The sequence below is a fragment of the Anser cygnoides genome, chromosome 8 (genome assembly GCF_040182565.1).
Source record: "Anser cygnoides isolate HZ-2024a breed goose chromosome 8, Taihu_goose_T2T_genome, whole genome shotgun sequence".
Lineage (NCBI taxonomy): Eukaryota > Metazoa > Chordata > Aves > Anseriformes > Anatidae > Anser > Anser cygnoides.
This window is the reverse complement of record NC_089880.1, coordinates 7,256,620-7,278,801: the sequence shown is the minus strand read 5'-3', so window position 1 is coordinate 7,278,801 and position 22,182 is coordinate 7,256,620. Positions and strand designations below refer to the sequence as shown.

Here is a 22,182-nt window from a genome sequence, read left to right as displayed (position 1 = left end):
AACTGTTATTCCCTCCTGTTACTGCCTGATCTTTGAACTCTGTCCCTCACCGCTCTCAGCTTTGTGGCATTTCTGTGCTAATCTTTGAAGGCCTTTGGATACACCCTTGAGGCTATGCATTTATATGTACCAGTACTGCTGGAAGCCCTGCTTGGCCAAACAGAAGTTTGGCTTCCCTGGAGTAAAATTCCAAGAAGCTTTCAGTGGTGGTTAAGCTAGATGTAGCAGGTGAAAATGCAGAGCACTGTAAATCTAACTCTTGATTTTATTAATGCCTCAGAGAAGGAGTGGATTATTCTAACTGCAGTGTGAGAACTAACTAGAAAAAGACATGTTTCAAAAAATCATTCATTTATTATATTTTTCAGAATAAAGCAATCACATAGAGTCTCTGCTTTCTTAGCAGAGAATGGAAAGAACGCTGTAAATATCACAGCTGCTCACTGGCAACTAGAAAAAAAAAACAGTCAAATTCAAAGCTTGCCACTTCTATTCACAGTGAATGACTTAGGAGTTGAAAGAATAACAGGATCCTCCTACGTGTACAGTCTGAAGAGAATATTGCTGGTAAAGTTCTGAGAATGTCTCTTAAAATGGGCAATTGCTCACCATGTCAGCTGGAATAAAGTTTGTCACACTTTATGTCTGGATGCTGCAATATGGTGATATATGCAATTTCAGTCACTCTCCAACTTAAGCAGACTTTATCTGAACTGCTCTCATACCCCAAACTCTCTGCATTTTCATTAAAAGAATGAGTGTTCCTGTCATCAGCTTGGTAGGAATAGCAACAGGAAATAAGCTACCTCTAAATGAGAAGATGTATTTTATTGTCTGTGAAGAGAGGGAAATATTAGTCAAACAAGCAACTTAGCTGGCAGGTGAGCTGTTTGGAGCAGGGAGTTAGTGCCCTTGTGGAGGTCCAAAAAGCAGCCTGGGATTTGACAACACACTGGCATCCCGATGGCTGTAGGACCTTTGTAATGTCATTAACTTCTCTGTGCCTCAGTTTCTTCACCAGTAAAATTGTGTTAATGGTTTTCTATTGTAGTTTCCGACTAGTAGGCTTAATTTTTACATGCTGCGAAGTACTCAGGTCTCAGATTGGAACGTACTGCAGAAGTACAAGTATTATTGCTATTAGAAGTCCATTACAGCTCTGTTTTGCTTTGTTCAAACTGGTCCTTTGGTACGTGCAGCTAGACAGCTCCTAATGTTATCTTGATGCACAAAGCGCTTTTTGTGTGAGGTTTGACTCACACTAAAATGCCAGTTAGAATTTTTTCCTCAGGAACTCACTGGAGCTTGGCTTACAAAATCTGAAAATTAAATCAACCAAAATAGGTCAAACACAAAACTATATGTCCTTATGTGTCCTCTTGTCCTCTTTTTAGCAGTACAGCACATAGTTGTTTTCTTTTCCATAAAGTTTAGGCCTGTTTTGTTTCTCATCTGGCTTTGATAACTATACCTTAGTTACCTTTTGAATACCTGCTCGTGTGAGTTTTCAGTTTCTATTAAATATAGCGTGGCATGGTATGCTCACCTGTTAGTCGTCCAGAAATAACGTGCTGCATACACAAGCAGCTGATGCTACTGAACATGACAGAAAAGTGTATTGTTGTGTTACAGTTCGTTGGTAGCCATCATTACACAGAGATTTTTGAACCTTAAAAAAGGGAACAAAGCATCTGAAATGTAATCAAATGTTAATATAAGCTGCAGTTTTGGATTTACTTTTTCCCTGTAGCTAATTCTTTAGGAATTATTCCTGTTCACGTAATCCTTTAAGTTGATATATTTATTCTGTACCTAATTTATAATTTCTGTTCATTCATATGTCAAGTAGGTGAAGGTGCTGCTTAAATTAGTACTTACTTCAGTATTACACCTTTTGGAATTGGTTGTTCATTACAGTCATAATGCAGTGAATAAATTTGTTAATATTTGAAGTGGGAAGGGAGGTAAAAAGGGAAACTGTCTACACCAGTCACAGCCCAGCTTTCTGGTTATAACATATTATAATTTATTTAAACTCAATCAATACTTAATCTGGAGTTTAAATTCTGCTAAAGATCTGTGGCATGGCTAAAAGCAGCTGATGCCAGAGAAAAAAATTTCTTCAGGCTGTGATTCTGATGAATTTATAATGCGCTCTAAGGGTGATGCATTGACCTAAATTCACAAAAGCACTGCTATTCGTATTTATTATTATGAAAGGTGTCGTACCAACCGTTTTGTTCTTTAAAATGTTTTGAGGCTGCTTGAAAAAGGTGACAGGTTGCGGTGAGGATGACTGCAGAGGAAAGAGGGGGGTCTGGGGGTTTCCCTGCACTCCCTGGCTGGAGGTCAAAGCCGTGGCGAGGGGTGGGGAAGCAGAGGACAGCCTGAGCCCCCTGCTCCACGATGGAAGCGCCCAGCACCCGCTCCAAGGCTTTGTTTTTGCAGCCTGTAACCACAGACCGGGTGGTGTCTCACTGTAATTCTGGGATTCAATGCAGGAATAATTTCAGCGCTGCAAAAACCTGGCGAATATTTGAAGCCAGCAGTGAGGGCAGACTTCCTGAGAGGTGTGTGTTTGTGGTGATCATTTGGATTTGTTTTGCTGGCAACGTGAAAGATGTTGTTATGGCAGGAAGACGACAGTTGCATTGAAAACTGCTTCTCCTTTTTATTTTTTTTTCCTCCTGTAGCCTTACTGGCGAAATAGATTTAGATCTCTGCAGGTCTGGTCTTCTCTATGTAGCTTTGTAAAATCCCTCGAGCCCAACCATCAGAGGACAGTACCCATGAGCAACTCCTACCAAAGCTGCTGGGAACTACACACACCGATCTCTTGTAATGATCAGGCCACTTCATTTTTTCCAATGCATTTTGGCAAGCTTTTCCTCAGCATTGTCCAACAGCTTTTCATAGTAAGTACATGCCTTCCCAGTGACCCGAGTCCTCTTCCAAGCCTCCTTTGTTACCTTGACAGCTTGCTGTCATGTTTGTCTGTGAAAAGCTATATATTTTAGCAGATTCATAACTATGAGAGGCTTGTTTTTTGAAATAAAAATGTTTGAAAGGAGTGAATAAGGGAAATGTATAGTGAGTAAAGGCTGAAAAATCATCCCCATTTCTTTCATGATGTGATATGATGCCTCTCATGTGAAAAGAGATGAGAGTTCAATTCTCCCTCCTAATTGGTACTTGAACACTTGTCAAATACTGCTTTCCTGGACAGCGTCAGTAAGGCAGGACTCACGTCGGCACTGTTCATCCCCACCTCCCTCGCCTGCCTGCCTGCTTTCAGGGCATTTCATCAGACACTGTCTCCCAGCATGTCCATTCTCACTCTATTTTGTGCCCACATCTGCCCATAATGCTACTGTAGTTAAATTCCTGTTGTGATTTATGTCAGAATAAATGTGGGGTAGCATAAATCCTCAGGCTTTGAAGGCATTACCCTGCCTTTTCTCTAGCACAATTGACAGCTGTACCTGGCACCAGGACCTTATTCCACCCCAGCGTGGCCATGTCCAAAGCCCCTTCGGAAGAGCGCTACCACGTGCTTGCTGAGGTTTGCTCCTGGGGGCCAGCCCAGAGGATGAGAACAGCATGCAAACACTGCTTCTCAGCAGGAGCAGCTGTTTGTTTCAGCTTTAACCGTTACTTAAAAATGTGAAGCTCTTGAACAAAAATGCAAAGGCTTGGAGTACAAACTCACAGCTAAGTCAGAGAGCTGGGCTCCTAGATCTAATTGTGAATTTCAGGCTAGCAACAAGAAACTCTGGATTCAACTTCAGTTTGTATTCTCCCAGCTGTAATGCTCAAAGTGGGTACTTCAAGATTCAGATACAAGAGTTCAGATATATTTACCTGCTGGAAAGGTGGACTGGCTGTTTTTAGAGGACTTGGACCCTCCCCACTCCCGAACATGCCAGTCTGATCCATGCAGCAACTTGGAACTGTATCAAGCACAACTACAGACCATGAGTGATCATTGGCAAAGTCATATCCAAAAGCCGTATCTTGTTTCATAATACATCAGATTAGGAACACCAGCAATTAAATAGCTGGAAAAGTTATTTTAAAAATGAGAAAGATAGCTGGAAGATCCCCAAAAGGACTAAAGTTGTATCTTATTCCTCAATGGAATGGTCTGACCAAATCTTCCTAACATGTCTTTAATGATTTAAGTATCATGTAAAGGTTGAAAATTTATATTTTTTTTGTACTTTTATTAAAATTCATCATCTGTCTTGCTTTCTAATAGAAAAAAAAAAGTATTACAATTCTTTGGTATTTCTATTACAGACAGTAGAAAAGGGGGCTGTAGCTGGTTCATGTGCAAGGCATATTCCTTTCCCTGCAGGATCCCAGTGGAAGAGTTGGTGGATTGATAAGGTAAGAATGAGGTATAGATTGTGAGAGATGGGCTGACAAATAAAATGATGCTATGTGCTTAGTTTTTAGCTAATCTAGAGATGTAATTGTTCTTTGCTTATGTGCCTGATGATGATTAGGTGCCAGTTTTCTCTCCATATAACAGAAGAGGTGAATTTCAAGAGTATGATTTGAAGGAGGCTGTGGGGGGTGGCTGTATTTTCTTAAATACAACAAGTTTTATCAGGTCAACAGACTGTTTTCTCTCTGTAGTTCACAAAACTCTACAGTAATATTTTTTCTTCCCACAGTACTATGAAAAAAGTTTTTGGCTTCAGTTCATGTGTGAAACCTTTTGCACAACAAAAGTGGTTTCTTGTGGCCAGTAAGACTAAATGTTCTGAGCATTCCAGGAAGCATATAAATAGATCAGTACCCTTCCTAAGGTTACGGAGCTTTATTTCTCTCTTTTTTTCATTGTTTCTTTCTTTCTTTCTTTCCTGTCCCCCCACCCCCCATTAATGCTCTCTTTATCTAGGCAAAGACCAAGCAGAGTACAGTGTTTGAAAATCTTGACTATCATTTTCCATTTTATTTGGGTTTGCCTTAGTTATATTTTCTGAAAAGGAATCGTTTAAGTAAATGCAACATAGTAAATTATCTTAAATTACTTCTTACAGTCCAGGCTAGTATTATAACAGGAAAATTGTTACTTGGAGTCTCCCACGCCCCCGGCTGCTGCAGACCTATGTCTCCAGGCTGAGGAGAAACCGATCACAGTACTTATCCAGCAGAGTCTGCAAGCCAATCCACAATGTGGAAAGTGGAGTTTACATAAAGGAGATCTCTTATCCTTCCCCCTCAATCCCACTAGATACAGTAAAGCTGTAGTGATGGTCAAATATAATTAAAACAGTGATCCTGCACTGAAGGGTAGGCATATATCTATGCAGAAACCAGATGAGAAATTATTCGAGCCAAAAACATTAAATCTCATCTCATCCGTGGATACTATAAAACAACCATCCTGTTTCTTTGATCTATGATATTTGAATCTGAATGTGTTAATAAGACATATATGTTGGGCATCAACTTTGTCTTCTGTTGAACAAGGGTAAACATTGCATTTGTCTCTGTAAAAATATACTTCAATAGCTGGGAAGAAAGTGGAGATTCATTATTTTTGCAGTTGTAGAAGACATTTAGCAGCTGTGTTTATACTGGCAGACAATTTGGATATTAGGTGGCAGGACAGAGAACTGCAGATGCACAATATTGTGCAGACATTGTGCACTTACAGCCCATTTCCAGGGAAACATGTTATTTTATATTTCCCTTGGTGTCATTAATCACATTTCATGATGTATCTCACTATTTCAACTCATTCCCCTAGATTCTTTCATTTTTTGGCCTGTTTATTTAATAGTTATTGAGCTCCATTTCAACAAATTCCATCTCAACTACAGATAATAAAGTTCTTTTTGCTTCAGGGGAGAAAATTAAGACAGCCCTGTACTGATTACTGAGGCTACCTGTAATAATCAGCATGTCTACTACATTGGAAAAATATTTTGTTTGCTTTTGGTCAGAAAAATGTTCATACTGTTCTTTGCTGTTTAAAAATTACGCTCATTTCCTTAAAGTAAAAATATGATTCTTATCTTGAACTACAAAGGAAAACAGCTGCACTTTTTTTTCTTGAAGTTTTCCTATCTCTCTGCAGGCTTTCTTGTAGTTTTACAGGTGAATCCCTTAAACTGTAGAAGTGATGGCCAGTCCCTGGGAGAGAGGTTCTGATAGAAACGGCCAGGAACCCCCCCTGCTACGGAGTTGCAAGCCTGAGGAACCTCAGTGTATGAGAAGTAACCTCAGGCTCTTGAGGAGGGACAAAACTTTTGTCCTTTTTTTGGCATTACTTCTGTATTTAAAATAATGTCACTAAATGTTCACAGGTACATTTTGGTGTGTAACTGCTACTTAATGTGGGGGTGCGAGCCACCTCACCCTAGAAGGAGCACCAAGTGGCACTGTGCTCCTCCTGCAGCTCCCCAGCCCATGGGAAACAGTTCTGACGAATCACTGGCTGGAGGAAGAAAATATATGTCTCCCATACAGCTGACCCGGTTGTGCTGGAGAGGAGCTGAAAGAGAGAGGGTTTGTGCCAAACTTTGGTGCCTTCTGGCAGAAGAGCTAGCTGTGCCCCCCGTGTGCTCTGGCGTGAGAGGTGGGCAGCTCCCTGGAGGACCCTGAGGTGGGAGCGACATACCTGCCAGGCACGCTCTGCTGTCCTCCTGGGTAAGGCTTTTCTGTTTATAAACAAAGTAAAGGAGTTTTACTGACCTGACAAAAGAAGCAAACCCAAAGAACTCACTATACAACATGTCCATGGCTGTGCATGAGGGGTGACTTACCCAAGATGGCGTGATCAGCAGATTGCTTGCAGAAACCACAAACCCTGCCCAGTGCCCCTTCTCGAGACTGGTTTAGAATGCTAAATATAACCAGGAAGTATTTTTCTTGGGGATAAATGAAAAGCAGAGAGAAAATTGAACTGTTTATGTTACATGTGGCTTAGCCACACCTAAGGAAATGCAATTTACTTTCACCCTTTTTGTTTCAGGGGATGGCTGTGAGGAGGCTCTGTCCGCTGCACTGGAAGCAGCAAAGCAGTGTGTTTTAAGTACGGTTCTTGCGTTACTGTGAGTTGGATGGAAGAGCTGGCCCCATACATCTGAACTGAGGCTGAGGTGATTTGCAGCTGTATTCAGAGCTCTTCAGAATACTTATATCTCAAAAAGAGATTTATTCTCTGGAAGGTCATGGGGTTTGGACTGGGGAGGAGAGAACCCTGGAGATCATATTTTTATTTCTAGAAACTAATAATATATATATTTTATGTATTCTCAAAGATTAAGTGGCCTGTGAAAGTACATTGGAAGCTGGTGGCAGAAATGGAAAACTGGAACAGCTCTGAGGAACTCGATAGAAGGACTTTAGTCAAAGAAAATTGTTCATGTTTTTCAGGGCCCCATAATTTTACCTTCTCTAAAATACTTGCTGATTCCCTTTGATGTTTTCCGTGTTCCATTCTCTTTCTTTCCCCAACATACAGGTACAGCTCTCTTATGTGGTGATGGCTATACAGCTGATGCTTAACCCAACCTAGCAGAAGCTGTCTCCAAGCACGTAAGACTGGCAGGAAGCTAGAAGTGTGATCAGCTGCTGGCATACTCCCTACATAGATGGTATGATTTTTGATGTACATAGCATAATTTAGTGAGGTGTTAAGTGACCTCTAAATGTCTAGTACAAGTGTGAGTAAAACAGATTAATGAATTATCCATTAAAAGGTCTATCGATATGTGCTATAATTCCCACTGCCTTCAGATACAGATCCATTTTTTTGATCCCTTTTCTTTCCCTTACTTCCTTTGTGTTCTTCCCAGGTATTGATTTGCAAAACACTTATCTTTCTACTGCAAATAGCTCAACACACCAAATCAGCACCAGGTTTCTATTGCCTCCACTTTCCTAGTAATGGCAGCCTCCTCCAGTTGTGTTACATAGCCCATAGTTTGCACCCTGGCCGTCAGCAGTCACTGATGCTAAGCCATCACTGTTAGACAGCTGAGCAACTTAAGGAGGATGTTCAGGGAAAGCAAAGAGATTCAGGCTGAGCACGTGGTGTGCTAGTGTCACATGAAGGCACCTACTCTGCTGCCAGCTGTGCAGGCCTCAGGGCATTGGGGATGGTGCCCTCAGACCTGCACTACCCGCATAGATAGCTCAAGGGTGTCATCATGCCTCACGGGGGCCTAAATGAAATTAAATCTCTTACAGGGGCCTAGCTGTATGGTCACTGAACACCACACCTGGAATCATTTAGATTCTAGCATTACTAGGCATGTATTTTATTCTTTCTTTTAAAATAAATCTAGGAAGTGGCTAGGTTAATGCATACGACCTTAGCCTAAAGGATAAACAGCCAAGCCAATAAATATAATGGTCAAGCTCCTGCCTATTCCTGTCTATACATGCAATCATCTATAGCACCTGTATCTTCTCTGATGGATGTTTTATGACCAACACATTAAAGGGTAGAGAAAGAGAAATGCTGGTCAAGTGCAATGTATTTAAGTGATTTTCCCCCTAGGAACCAAAGCACTAAGTTGATGATTGTCAGTTCATGACAAGCATGTTTTTCTTTTTAATTGTGGAAATGAAATATTACATTTGTCTAATTGTTTGAAATTTAATTAACGTAAAGTCTTTGCTTAATACAAGTGACTTTCTGTGGTTAGAGTGCTGAGGGGAAAGAAAGAAAGGAGGGAGGGAGCAAAGAGAGCTGCTTCAGTATCCCTGTCCATAACAGCTACTCTCACCTGTCCTGTTTGCCAAAGTCTCCAAGAAGATGCTGTGGCAATGGTGCCCAAGAGGTGGTAAGTCACGAAAAACAGGCTGGTAGCCATTACACTGCAGCAGCTGTGGACTTCACCAACCCACAGGGATCTAACAGGCAAGGCATAGAGTCAGGGCAAGTGCGTACTCTGGCCCCACGACTGTTGACTTCCCTTTACTGTCATTTACTCAGATAAAAAAGAACCTCAAATGCCTGCTGCCAGCCACTTCAGGGTCTATCTAAGCAGCAGAAAAAAAAATAGAAACACTTGCATTTCCTTTCCTGTCCCATGCAAATACTATCAAGAGAGGGCAGGGAAGAGACAAGGATGTAGCTCTGGTCTATTTTACGTGAAGTAAGAGATCAGGCCTGGAACACTGGAAAACTTCTCCCCACCCACCACCCAAAACACAAATATTCTCTTTTTGCATGATTCTCTCAGAACAACATAGACCCCAATGGACCCTGTGGTTTTGTATGCCTGAAAGGCACAGAAAGAAAATGTGGATTTTATACTTAACAAAAATCAAAGTGTATCTTCTGACAGGCACTATTCTAGCTGTGAGACGTGAAATTGTATATACTCATTACTTCATAATAGGGCACAAATAGGCTCTTTGATATTTTTCGTCCAGAGTTCAGAAAGTGACAGTGATGCTGTATTGCTGAATTACAGTGCTTACCACTCAGGTCTGCTACTGTTATTTTCATAAGTAACTCTCATACATATAGAGATGTATATATATATAAACTCACTAAAGTGAGATGGCACAACCAGACCTCTTCAGATCCAAAAGAAATTACCAAGTGTGGTATTTTTTAATTGGCTTCTGGGGATGTGACCCAATTATCTACAATTGCAGGTTACATATAATATCTGTTATTTCACACTGTGCAATATAAAGGAACCAGTAGAAAATGACGTTCAGCAGTTTAGAGAAATGCTACTGGGTCTAATAGAGAATGATTGAAGGTGATAAATTTGATAAAAGCTGAATTTTGAGCACACCACTTCAATGACCCAAAAGTGAGGAAAGCAGAAGGAACTGCACAGGACGATCTTTTGGCCAAGCCCATTTTCCCCGCGCTCTTGTGCAAACTGCCTCCATGGAGGGGGAGCGAGCAGGAGGAGGGAGAAGCGAGCAACGGAAAGGGAAATGTGGTTAAGGCAGTGGCTTTGGCGACCATCTGACTGGATTCATTTTCTGTCCCTGCCTAAGAAAGTCATTTAGGAGATGTCTGTGGCACAGTGCCATTCTGCATTTAGTTTGGCTACTGAAAGCAGCTGTGCTCACTGCGAGTAGCAGCAGATAGCTTCTCTTACAGCTTCTCCATCCTCTGTCTGTGAAATAGGAGGAGTAACATTTCCTTTCCTTCTCCCTGCTTAGTGTATGCAGTCTTCTGTCTGAGCATGTTGGTACTAACACCAGGGCGAGCTCGTGGGTCCCAGTCTTTGGCATCTTTTGGCAGCGCTTGGTTTTGCTCCAGAAACAAATGACCCTGGAGTTATTCTTCTGTAGTTGCCAGAGGCACCATACATTTATTTTGCTCTTGGAGGATGACTTCTGCTCACTTGTGGAGCCAGTGTGCAATTCAGCTACCAATTTATCTCATTCTGATTGCAGAGTATGTTGTGACTTTTAGAATCCCTTTCATCACAACGACCAGATCCCTGTTTATACTGTAGCCCTCTAAAGGAAACAGCATCCAGCCGTGGTTTTCTTGCTATCTAGTCATCAGGGATAGAGACAAAGACTTGCCTTGATTAATATATAAAATCCAATTTAATGTTAATTCTTTGGTAATATTTAATTCCAGAAGCATATCTGGTTGCTAATATTAATGCATTAGATTATTTGAAATGATTTAAGCTATTTTTATTAAACATATTATAAATATAAAGCATTATGCTTTAAATTTACAACAGCTGTTCTTAAAAAGTAATGATTTATTGCTGAACGTTATTATCAAAGTTGAACTCACATATTCCAAACTGAGTCATCTTCACGTACTGCCCCTAGAAACTTCTTTAGCTGCACATAGTAAACTGGGTGGAAAAGTATTAAATACTTTTGTTATCAATCAGATCAGCTACCCTAATTAGCTGTATCTAACCAAGTGATAAAAGGCCTGTTCAGATTTTAGGTAGTGATTTGTTTTCTCAACCAGAGAATGCAACTGATGCAATATCTGAATGTTGTTGCTCTAGATGAACTTGGGAAACTTAAAAAAAAAAAAAAAACAAAAAAAACTCAAATCTGGACATGTCTAAACATGCCCAATGCAAATATTGGAAGTGGAATGCAAATGCTAGGACAGAAAATAGTAGTTGGGCTTTTTCCCTTGTATTTCTGGTTTTGAACACTGAGAGGAAAAAATGTCTTCATATGTAGGAAAACCTGTGTAAGAAAAAGCAAATATCTTCCCTTTAACCCTTTGGAAGAGAAGTTTACAGTTCTAGCTTCAGTTAAAGCTGGAAGGAAGAACCTTTCAACTTTTCGAGCTACGAAGTCCTGTCCTCAGTGTGGGTACTTATGACTTCTTTATTTAAGTACCGAGTGGGGCTTGCAGGAAGGAAACTGAGACAGATGGGAGCAAGCAAGAAGGAACATGACTAGGGTTTGCTCTTCAAGGCACTCACCTGAAGAGAGGAAGGGAAGGAGGGGAAAGCTGGAAAGCTGTTATATTCTGGTTTCTCAGAGAATATCTGTGTCTTTTACCATAAGATATCACTAGAAAATAATAATAATAACTTTAAAAAAATTAAACCTTTAAACTTAAAAATAGAGCTGGTGGGGAGGGGTGCATGGCTTGGTCACATAAAGTCTCCCTGGCTAATTTTAGTTTTATCTTGTTTTTATTTGAGTTAATGATGAAGATTTGTCTGTTTAAATCTATGCAGCTTCTGCCTGTTCAGCATTCAAGATATTTCATTGGGATCTTTAAAAACTGCACAAATGCATGACAGAATGCAATCTCCATGGATTTACACGTGCAATCAACTTCCAGTTATTTAACTAGTGTCTTAGCAACTGCATCCTTTAGCAATACACACAGCAAATCGCAGTTCAATTTAAAGAAATGAACTTCTATTAATCACTCCTAAAGTCCATTTAAACAAGCATCATATATTTCTTAAAAACAAGAGTTTGCCATAAATGACAAGATAATTATTGTGAATGCCTAGTTCTAGATAAAGGACGGGACTTACAATACATGTTTGACGATATAACAATTAAAAGTTAATTGAAATACTTTTACAACACTCCAATTATTCTTTTCCTTCTGTGTTTATTATAGACCCACAAACACCAATCCTCATATAAATTAGAGATTAAACATGCCTTTAATAACACAAACAGCAAGCATAGTTTTTTTATCTGGTATCCTTTAACAAATAATGAATGTGTCTAAAAACATATTTTCTTAAAACATACTAATATATGCCCTCATTGAGAACCATATGGTTTGCAAATTAATTCAATCTTGTTTTCTGTGGTCCCTACTTTGTATTATTTAAGACGTGACTACACCGGTGCTTATCTTGTACCAAACAATGTTGTATTGGCCTAAACAGATCTGAGTTCCTGCAGTAATTTTCTATAGCATTAAGTAGGATTATTTTGTCCTTATTTCGGTTCGATGCAGCGGGTTGTTTTCATTGCTGGCAGACCCCCAGTGATATTCATGTGACAGTGTTCAGGTTGTGAACTATGTAGTTGTTTGACAGTGTCAGCCCAAACTGCTTTGCAGGTCAGCCAGTTTTACCTTTCTTTCCTGCTCTAGAGACACATTGATTAGATGCGACATCTCTGGTCAGTGCTGGTGCTCAGCCAGATTCGGTCTCCCCTTTGTTTTTTGGTTTGGTTTGGTTTGTTTGTTTGTTGGGGGAAGGGGGGAGGGGGGGGAGGGCATTGTTTGGTTGGTTTTGGTTTTGCTCATTTGTTCCAGAAACTAAAATGTTAGCATTTTGCATTAGCCCTTCAGTAGGCCATCCATTTGTGTGAGATCCATGCTGAAGTCCTGTGTCTGTTCAGGATTAAGGATGGGGAAATGAAGCATCAGAGAATGTGCGGGGTTGAGAGCCTGAAATGACGTGTACCAAGGCACAAAGGGCAGGGATGAGTGAAGGCATGCATGGGGTGCTGGGTACTGCCTCATTAAAACTAATGATATGAAAATATCTTAGAGAAAGCACGAGCCACCCATCCATGCTTTCATCAGCTGGGTAGAATTTCGCCTTAGGGCACCAGCATGCTCCCCCATCCTGGCAGACGCAGCCAGATCGCGTGGGGAGCAGTGGCGGTCGAGCCGCCGCCTCGCCTGTCTGACAGCAAGCGATCCCAGCATGACAGATCTTGACTTGCCCTTCTCTGCTATCCAGCCTCAGCCATTAACTATTCATGCAAGCTCCCAATTAGACTGTGGAAGATAAGAGCATTAATTGACAAAGTCATATTCCTTAGTGTCTGACAATAATGATGTTACCCTTTCTGTTTTCAGGTAGGTCTTCAGCATTTTATGTTGTTTATTATTTCTTCTATGTTGAAAACAGGCAGGAATGGATGAGCAATAACTGTACCTTCTGACTGGTTTGGAGGACATTCTTTTTGATTTAGAAGCTTTCTTTCAGGACATAGTTAAGTTTTCCATTTTGTGGTATTTCCCCATTAAGATATCGCTCCGCTGAAGTAAGATGCTTTAATAACTTCCCAAGCAGAATCAAACAGGTAAGTCCTAGCTTTACTGATGATGATTAAGGACGGGAGTCATGCTGTGAAAGAGTGACTAAGTGCTGTTATTGAGAGCTGACAATTTTCCTGGAAGACGGATCTGATAACTCCATAACAAGCATATTTCAGTGAAATGACCCAATTTTAGAAGATTAGTATATTTTCCTAAATTCAGTAAGCTTTTATAAAAGTGCTCATGTCTACAGATCTGTAGGATTCTCTAAAAGGAAGTCAAAAAGGGAGACTTGGAAATGTTATCCCAGAGAACTGCTGTCCAGAGGAGCACCCCACAGGACCACTAGCATTTCATGTTCTGGATCTGTGGAGACGTGCAAGATTTAGTGATGATAAAGGCAGGAGGAAATCAAGGAAGGAAAACACAGTGTTCTGGCAGGTCAGCAACTGGCAACATTCTTCCTAGAAAAGAAAAGTTGATGCCAAATGAAGCCTCAAGTTGGTCTTACTCTTGTAAGTAATTGATGTAGCCATTATAGCTAATAGGTTTTATGAGCTGGGAGAACTATCTCACTTGTGTAAATAAACTGCATAATATTTTGCAGGTAGAGGTTAATAGTTAGACCCCCCCCAACCAGGATACAGGATATAACGAATACAAATGAGAGTCACAATATAATTGGATAGTAGATAGCCACTGGCCTTATGAAACTATATGAAAACAGAAGTATTTTAAATAGAAATGAAGTATCTTACACTGTTTTAAATATTTATTTGTTATTTTCTCCAGCCATAAAAATGCTTTGCATGAAACCCACCATTTGTAATTTACCCTTTTGCAGCCAACTGAGTAGAAGCTTAGCTATGGTCTTCTGTAGAGAGAGGATTTGGTCCCTCCTTTATTTTTCCCCCTGGGGATCCATTTCACATCTGTAAAAGGACTTCTATCAAGAAAATTAGTTTCTATCCCATATAACAAACTTCTCTTGGAGAAGGCAAGGAGCAGTTGTTCAGAGAATAATAACAGTTCCCAGGTTATGTTCTAGGAAGAGAGAGGGAAGGCTTCATGCCCATCCATAGCTCAGCAGAGCCCTGAGATGCTGCTGCTGCAGTAGAGGGAAGAAGATGAGAGCAGTGACACAGCTACACCCTGATCTGTGGCTGCCACTCTTGGGAGAACATCAGAAAATTGTCCTCAATCCCTACTATCTATAGAGTGTAGTTATTCCTTGGGGCTGCCAAGTGAAGACCACCCAAACTCGCCTTTTCTAACCCTTCCACTCCGATCCTTTCCTTTTTTCTTTTTTTTTTTCTCTTTTTTTTCCTTCTTTTTTCTTTTTTTCAAGGAAAAAAAAAACAAACAAACACAAAAACATTTGTTTTTTGCTTTTTTGTTGCTTTCGCCTAAAGTTAACAGAGTAAAGACCTTCTTGTTTGTCCTCCAAGCTAACATAGGTTTTCTATCCTTTTCAACCCTCATCTAATTTTTCCTTACCAATCTAATTTTCATTATATTTTCCATAATGTTCTGTTGATCCAAAAATGTTATTTCTGCTGGTGCTTCTATTATTCCCACTCTAGGCAAAGTCATGTACTTTTGAAGATTCACACTGCAGCAGGACAGTTTTGTTTCAGTCTGCTCTTTGAAAGACATTATAATGCAAAAACGTTCTGGGCCCTGAATGTTCTCATTTTCTTGCTAAGCACTGCACACAGTTCCAGAGGTGCCTAGGGTTCTTGGGTACTGGAATTTCATTATTCTGGGTTCTGCCTCCTTTGCCACATTTTAAATAACTCCCAGTATGAAACATAATTTTCGGTGTGATCTGAGTTTTTCTTATTCAGGCTTTAAGGAATCCTTAATCTGCCATTTCCTTTTTTCCTGTCATTTGGTTCATTATGTTGCTGCATATATGACTGACTCATCGTTCCTTCTGGTCTGAATCATATTCTTTAATATGTGCATTTGTATCTGCATAAGAAATATTTTGAAAACTTTAAATATGTCTGGAACACACAGAAGCATAGTAGCTCTAGAAAAAATAATTTTAGGAGATCCAAGAAAGATTTCAAGAAGCAAAGCAGCTGCTTTTGCATTTTATTTTTCTAAAACTCTTAGTCTTTGGTTTTGGAATTTTATGCTGTGTTCAGAATATCTTTTTGGGAAAAACAGCGTTTGTAATGGTGACAGAATCGTTGCCAGATTTAAAAATAACCTCAGCAGCAGCAGCAAAATGCTATCCCTTGCAGTTTGTCTCCCTGCCCCAACATTCCTTGTATATTTTCAGTTATCGTCATTCACAATTAAATAGTTACAAAATGAATTTTATGAGAACTTAATGTGATTCTGAATGCTCTGAAAACCATGTGGTATATATCACATATACAGCTTGCTGAACTAAGGAGAGAAATTATCAAGTCAGTTATGTGGAAGCTTTCCATGGTCTCCTTATGTGACCTTGTGCAAGACCATGAATGTTTGAGGTCAGAGGCAACATCAATATTCATTTCTACATGACTCATTCTGAATACTCCACTAGACAAATCTTAAAATAATTCTAGTTAACCAGCATTGAAAACATTTTGGACATTGACCATTAATGTTCTACATGTTGGTTTGGCAAAATAGTTTTTCCCAATATTTTTCCTAATAAAAAACAAAATAAAAACTTTGATCAGACTGCCCCCTACAGAAAGTGCAGCAATGCTTTTTTAATTCCTATGGTTTACTGTGAAAGATATAGGAGAGTTCAGAGGAAACATGTCACAACAGTGAATTCACCTATAGCTTCCAAAAAATAAGCAAATATTAGACTAATGATTATTTTTCAAGATATTTTAAGTCCGTATTTTTGTAGGCACTTATGTGTATTTAAATGGAAATATCTTTTCAGGAAATGTCCTTAAAATGCTACTATTTCACTGCTTCTAAAGGAAGAGCAGAGTGTGGAAGCACAGGCCCCGCTTGCTAGTCTACTGCATTCTGTATGCTGCTTTTCATTCCCTTTTTTTTTGATGATAGTCAGTTCTCCAGGTAGGAAATGACTGGCCCATCCACCCCTTCATTTGCAGCTGGTATCAAGCAGTGTAATTCCACCATGACTGTGTGCCTGATTGGGCCTGAACACATATTCATTAAATGACAACTACTTCAAAATACTGAAATGTAGTCCTGTGAAACTCACATTGAAAGTTTTCCCCTTATTAGCGAATTTAAAAAGTACTTGTCAATGACTTGTATGTTGTGAGCATTTTTTATCTTTTCATTGTTTAAACTCTCTCCCAAAAGGTCTGTGTACGGCAGGGGAAGGCTTCTGACGAAATTTCATACAACTAGAAGTAAAAGAAGTTTTAATTCAGCCTTCAACAGGTATTTTTCCGGGTACAAGAGAGAAGAGCATTCAGACATTTCCATACACTTAGACAGATTTAGGGTGAAATGCAAGTCTGGATTTTGAATGGAATGAGAAAGATATGCAACAGGCATTACAAGAGCTGGTGTTCCCATTAAAGACTGATATTTTGTACAATTAGGGGTTTTACATATTTGTACAAACAGTGACTCTGGCAGAGTCACTGAAAACTTGAATGTTAGCTTCAAAATCTTTCCATATCAGATACTAAGACCTCAGACTACATTGGGGCAAAGGTTTTCCATTTGACAATGGTGGCTGAGGAAAATTTACAGAACTGCAAGTTTTTGTGGGTACCAGTAAACTTCTGAAAGACAGAGAATGCCTTTTCTAATAGTAGACCATTTCTCTGATGCTTATGGCTATGCTGGGAAACACTGTTGTCTAAAAATTAATTATTTCAAATTTAATGGACTATAAATAATAATTTAAAATATGAAACTTTTTGGAGGAAAATGTCAAAAATGTAACACTGTTTTCTCCACCTCACGGTGCTTTCCTCAGAGACTACCTAGCTTTTATGACATCCTAGGTGATTCCAAGTCCCACCAGCTGAAAAGTGGAAGGAAGTTTCTCAGAGATTGCTGCCTTTCCTATTTTTTTTGGCTGTATAGTTTTTAAGGCATCCGCCAGATCCTGGCTTCACATGAGATACTTGCCCAAAAAATATCAGAGAAAACATTGAATATTTTTGTTATGAATTTTGCATCCTTGAATATTTTGAGAAAATGATTTATTTATATATTTATTTACTGTGGAAGGCTGTTTCTTTCCCACAAAAAAGGAAACACTCCATAGTTAAATCCCAGATCGCACAGCTAGGTGACCTTTTTCCAGACAGACTGTAAGCCAAATGAATGCTGCCATTAGTCTCTTTCTGCTTTGTGAGCTTATTGTCCTCTTTGGATCTGGAAAGAAACACCACAGAAGTAGAAGTGCTTATTCTTGCTTCAAAATCTCATTTAATACCACTCACTGAAATGATATCACCACTTTTCCAACTACGTTAAAATGCAGTTATCATATTGGAAGAAAAAAAGAGAGAGAGAGAGAAAGAAAGAGAGAAAGAAAGACAGAAAGAGGAAGAGAGGAAGAGAGAGAGAGAGAGAGAAAGAGAGAAAGAGAGAAAAAGAAAGAAAGAAAAAGGAAGGAAGGAAGGAAGGAAGAAAAAAAGAAAGAAAAAGAAAGAAAGAAAGAGAAAGAAAGAAAAAAGAAAGAAAGAAAGAAAAAGAAAGAAAGAAAGAAAAAGAAAGAAAGGAAGAGAAAGGAAGGAAGGAAGAAGGAAGGAAGGAAGGAAGGAAGGAAGGAAACACAACACTAAACACCCATTGTCTTTCAGCATCCATTAGGAAGAGAGCACCTGCAAAGTTCCCATAGAAACTCAAACTAAATAAAATCAGTGTCTTACCTCTTGATGATCATAGTCATTTCCATATTTTAAAAAATGAAGATGATTTCATTATGAAATTTGGTCAAACTTAAGATCCAAATTGAAATATCATAAAACATCACCAAGCTGAAGCCTATTTGGATGTTTGCAGCTGTTTCTTTAGTCCTGATTAAGGGGGAATTTCTGAGAAGTGCTGCACATCCTCAGTCCCCATTCAAAGAAGTTGTAGCTGAGGTATTTTGCAATTGAAATGAAGACTCCAATTAATATGTATCATTTGCATAACATGATTTTTTTCCTACTTGGACTTTGGTTATGAGACATCTTAACATTTATGATGACACTCTTATAAGGTTTAGAACTACATTTATAATCATAAATAATTTTTTAGCTTAAATATTGAATATGCACATTGATCCAAAATCTCGTTGAATATATAATTCTGTTGGATTTAATCTAACAAAACTCCAAAATTTTTAAAGACAAAGTCTGGCTGCTTGATTTTTAATTTATTTGAAACACTGCTTTATCCTCTTATGTTCATGCTTTTTATTTTCACAAATTTTTCACATTATATTTCTAAGCATGGTCCCATTACTCCACCCATGCTCCTTAATGGCAGTGAAAAGAATTATTTTAGAATCAGTATGTAGTATGTAGCATGTATATATATATATAAAGTATGTAGTAAAAAGAATGGAAAGTCTAATTTTAACATAATGTATGGAAGGTATTAGTCCTCCAATAAATGTAAGGCATTACATCAATGTAAACCGAATTAAATAGCCTCCTTACTGTTGGTCTAACTAAATTTGCTGCAGATTTCTTTAACTGTATTCCCACACTGTGTCCTTATCATAAAGTATGTGTTATAGAAGTCTTACTCTATGAAGTACATAATTTGCAGAAATGGATTTTTTCCATCTTTCAGCTTAAAAGTGATTCTTGGAATCTCATGAAGTGCTCTGTTACTCTGGAGGCTGTTTATACTGAAGTCTAAATTCTTGTTTTTCTTTGTGGTCAGAGTTGTAGCTATAATGTGATAAACAAACAAAAAAATAAGGTAGTATGCTTTTTTTTAATGTTTGTAAACATTTTTTTTCTTTCATTTCTTCTGTGAAGGTTGGATAAATAGGTCATTTTTAAGGCAAGTAATTAAATGGCCAATTTTTGTAATGGGGTGTCACATTACAAAATGTGGTTTAATAGGGTGTCCTCACCCAAAAATATGGGTTTTGCCTATCTTTCAGATGGGCTTTAGTAAATAATATTAATATATTCAAAATCTCTCTATAATAGCTGGAGTAATGTTTTCCGGTAATGTTTCTGCAGGAAAGATCTTCACAACTTATCTCATAACATCAACCTTTATACCATCATCATGAATCTTAAAAGATGTTACATTAAATAATTGCAGCAATTAACTAATTTATCTAGATAATTATTTTGTTTCTACATTTTTTGGTCCTAGTTATGTCCAAAATATATATACGTTATTCAAGGAGGACAACAGGGAGGCTTCCTTCAGTGTCGAGCTTCAAGGATACCTTGTTTAAATATCTATAGACTGAAACACCTAAGTATATTTAGATCTCTGACTATATCTCTGTGATAAGAGATAATATTAAAAACAAACAAATACGCAATGTGTTAAAAATACATTAAATGTGAACAGAAACTTTATTTTTGACTGGAAACATTTGCTATTGACCTTTGTCTCGTATGTGTATTTTCTTCGTTTTCCCTTCTTTATATACTCAAAGAATTCATATACTCAAAGAATTCATCCCAAATGACGTCGTTTTCTGTAATTTAAGTTAAATTTAAATAATATCTAAATAGATTTATGTTTGTCTTGTAAATTACAGTTATGCTCTTGGCAGCAAAAATTAAGGAGCTGGCTGGTGAAAAATAAAAAACAACTTCTTCCTTCCCTTGTTTTGTCCTAGTTCCTTCCTTCCTCTGCCAACAATCACAATTCTTTCTTCAAACGAAACACAGGGAAAGCCTGACTTTTCAGTTTCTCTTTTGCATTGAGCAAGCTGAAGCAAATTCAGCAGTGCAACTCCAGGCCCTTGTTCGCTAGGCTTCTAAGGAAACTTCCAAGATGTTGTCTATGAGATGTGCCAACATGGTTCCTTAAATTACATCTCCACTAGTCTAAGCAAAAGGGGAAGCATTTAAAAAAAAAAAAAAAGTCTTTTTCTCAGTGCTTTGAAACTGAAATACCAAAATACCTGGTTTTCTTTTGCAGAAATGAAGGACATCGTGACCCAAACACACAGATTTTGTTGTATGGATGCAGATGAGCTTATATAGTTAGGCAGCAGATTAACATGGCTGCAAAGTGCAGACTCCTGGCCCGTAAACTCTGCATGGAATATCAGGTGAGTCTACCTTTTTAGTGGGTTTCCAAAAGGCTAGAAATTCACAGATAATTGCAGTAATGCATTACCATGAAATAGAGCAGGATGACCAGTCTGTCCAATATACAATCAAAGGTGATTTTTCAATTTTTTTTCCCTTCTCTTGGATAACACACAAATATGAACTTGGTCCTCATGGACCTAAAACAGGCATAAAGCACAGAAAGGTTTATAGGACTGGAGCCATGGATTGTTTTCCCAAGGACAGTGTGCCACATCTTAGATCTTTGTATTGCATAAGTTTAACTGTTGATTAAAATCAGACTTCCCTATTCCCATATTTGCTGTTTTCTTTTAGCTTTAGACATCACCTTCAAGTCTAAGTTACTAATTAAATTAAGTAGAAAAAAAAAAGGTGAGGTTTAACTATAGTATTTTCAAGTGTGAATAATTGATTGGGAAGATATTTTTTCCCATGTGTGGCTTTTATTTGTTAAATTTTATTCATTTCTGATTTTTGAGTTTCTAAACTGCAGACAATATGCAGTATTACAAATTCATAAGGCAGCCAGATGATGACTGGTTAAAATATGCACAAAAAATTCCTCCTCATTCCCAACAAATTTTTCTCTCCAAAGATTTTATTCCCCAAAGATTTTCTCTTCCCTTTGAGACAACAAATGTTTCATTCTCCTCTTTGGTCACAAGTAGTACTAATAAGAAAACAATGAAGTTTTTAGCTAGGTTTGCTATAAAATTTCTTCCTTTTCTGTTTTTCATACCAACATAAACCTCTGACAATGCCAATTTGGATCATAAAGGTAATGAAAATTGGATTTATACTGACAGTACAGAATGACACTTCCTAAAAACCTGAGAATATGCAAGCATGCATGCCTGTCAGCTGACCACGCTCTTATTCATTCCCTGACATGAAAGATATGATCTGGCAATGTTGCTTCTCAAGAGATATCTAGAGAAAGACAAAGCAAACAAGAAATAATACAGTAGAAATGTGTGAGATGAGTGGGAGGAAGTAAATGGAAATCCTGCTTTTTACATTTTCTAGTTCTCTGACTGTGTTTGCACCCAGCACTAGACAATTTGCTAGGAAAATATGATTGCTAGTCCTAATGAGACAAATATTTGTGAGGAATGCTGATTATATAACCACTCAGAGTCTGAAAGAGCACATTTCTTTCAACTGTGCAGCAGAGATGGGCTGGTTAAGCAATAATAATTAATTTAATTTGCTAAAAAAAAACTTCATCCAATAGTGTATTTTACATTAGCAAAAGAAAATTTGCAATAGCTTTTGTAGCGTTATCCTACAGTCATGGAACACTGAATAAATAGTAAACAACTGTACTCCAGTTCTTGCAAGCTGGAAAGCCAAAGCAGAAAAATGTGAAGCTGGCCACACTAAAAAATGTTAAAGGCAGTTCCAGGAAAATAAATAAATAAATAAATAAAATAAATTCAGGATCATTACCTCATTAGTTGTGCTCTAGTACTGCTCAGAATTTCTACTCCTGAGACAGCACCCCCATTAAGAATA

At 38.4% G+C, this 22,182-nt stretch overlaps 2 long non-coding RNA genes across 29 annotated transcripts in view; one reads left to right on the top strand and one right to left on the bottom strand.

Annotated features, from left to right (window-relative positions):
• The window catches only part of LOC106041948 (uncharacterized), a 275,268-nt gene that overhangs the window by 210,780 nt on the left and 42,306 nt on the right, over positions 1 to 22,182 (top strand). For 22 of the 28 annotated variants that reach the window (XR_010833312.1, XR_010833311.1, XR_010833314.1 and 19 more), the window contains 6 exons: positions 2,694 to 2,915; positions 4,300 to 6,663; positions 6,989 to 7,115; positions 7,481 to 13,968; positions 16,745 to 16,825; positions 20,513 to 20,645. This is a non-coding gene — a long non-coding RNA (uncharacterized lncRNA). The remainder of the gene's footprint in view (positions 1 to 2,693; positions 2,916 to 4,299; positions 6,664 to 6,988; positions 7,116 to 7,480; positions 13,969 to 16,744; positions 16,826 to 20,512; positions 20,646 to 22,182) is intronic. The other 6 variants (XR_010833293.1, XR_010833291.1, XR_010833296.1 and 3 more) reach the window with 5 other exon arrangements.
• Positions 17,511 to 22,182, bottom strand: part of LOC136791389 (uncharacterized) — a 28,415-nt gene continuing 23,743 nt past the window's right edge. The window contains exon 8 of the long non-coding RNA XR_010833318.1: positions 17,511 to 17,776. This is a non-coding gene — a long non-coding RNA (uncharacterized lncRNA). The remainder of the gene's footprint in view (positions 17,777 to 22,182) is intronic.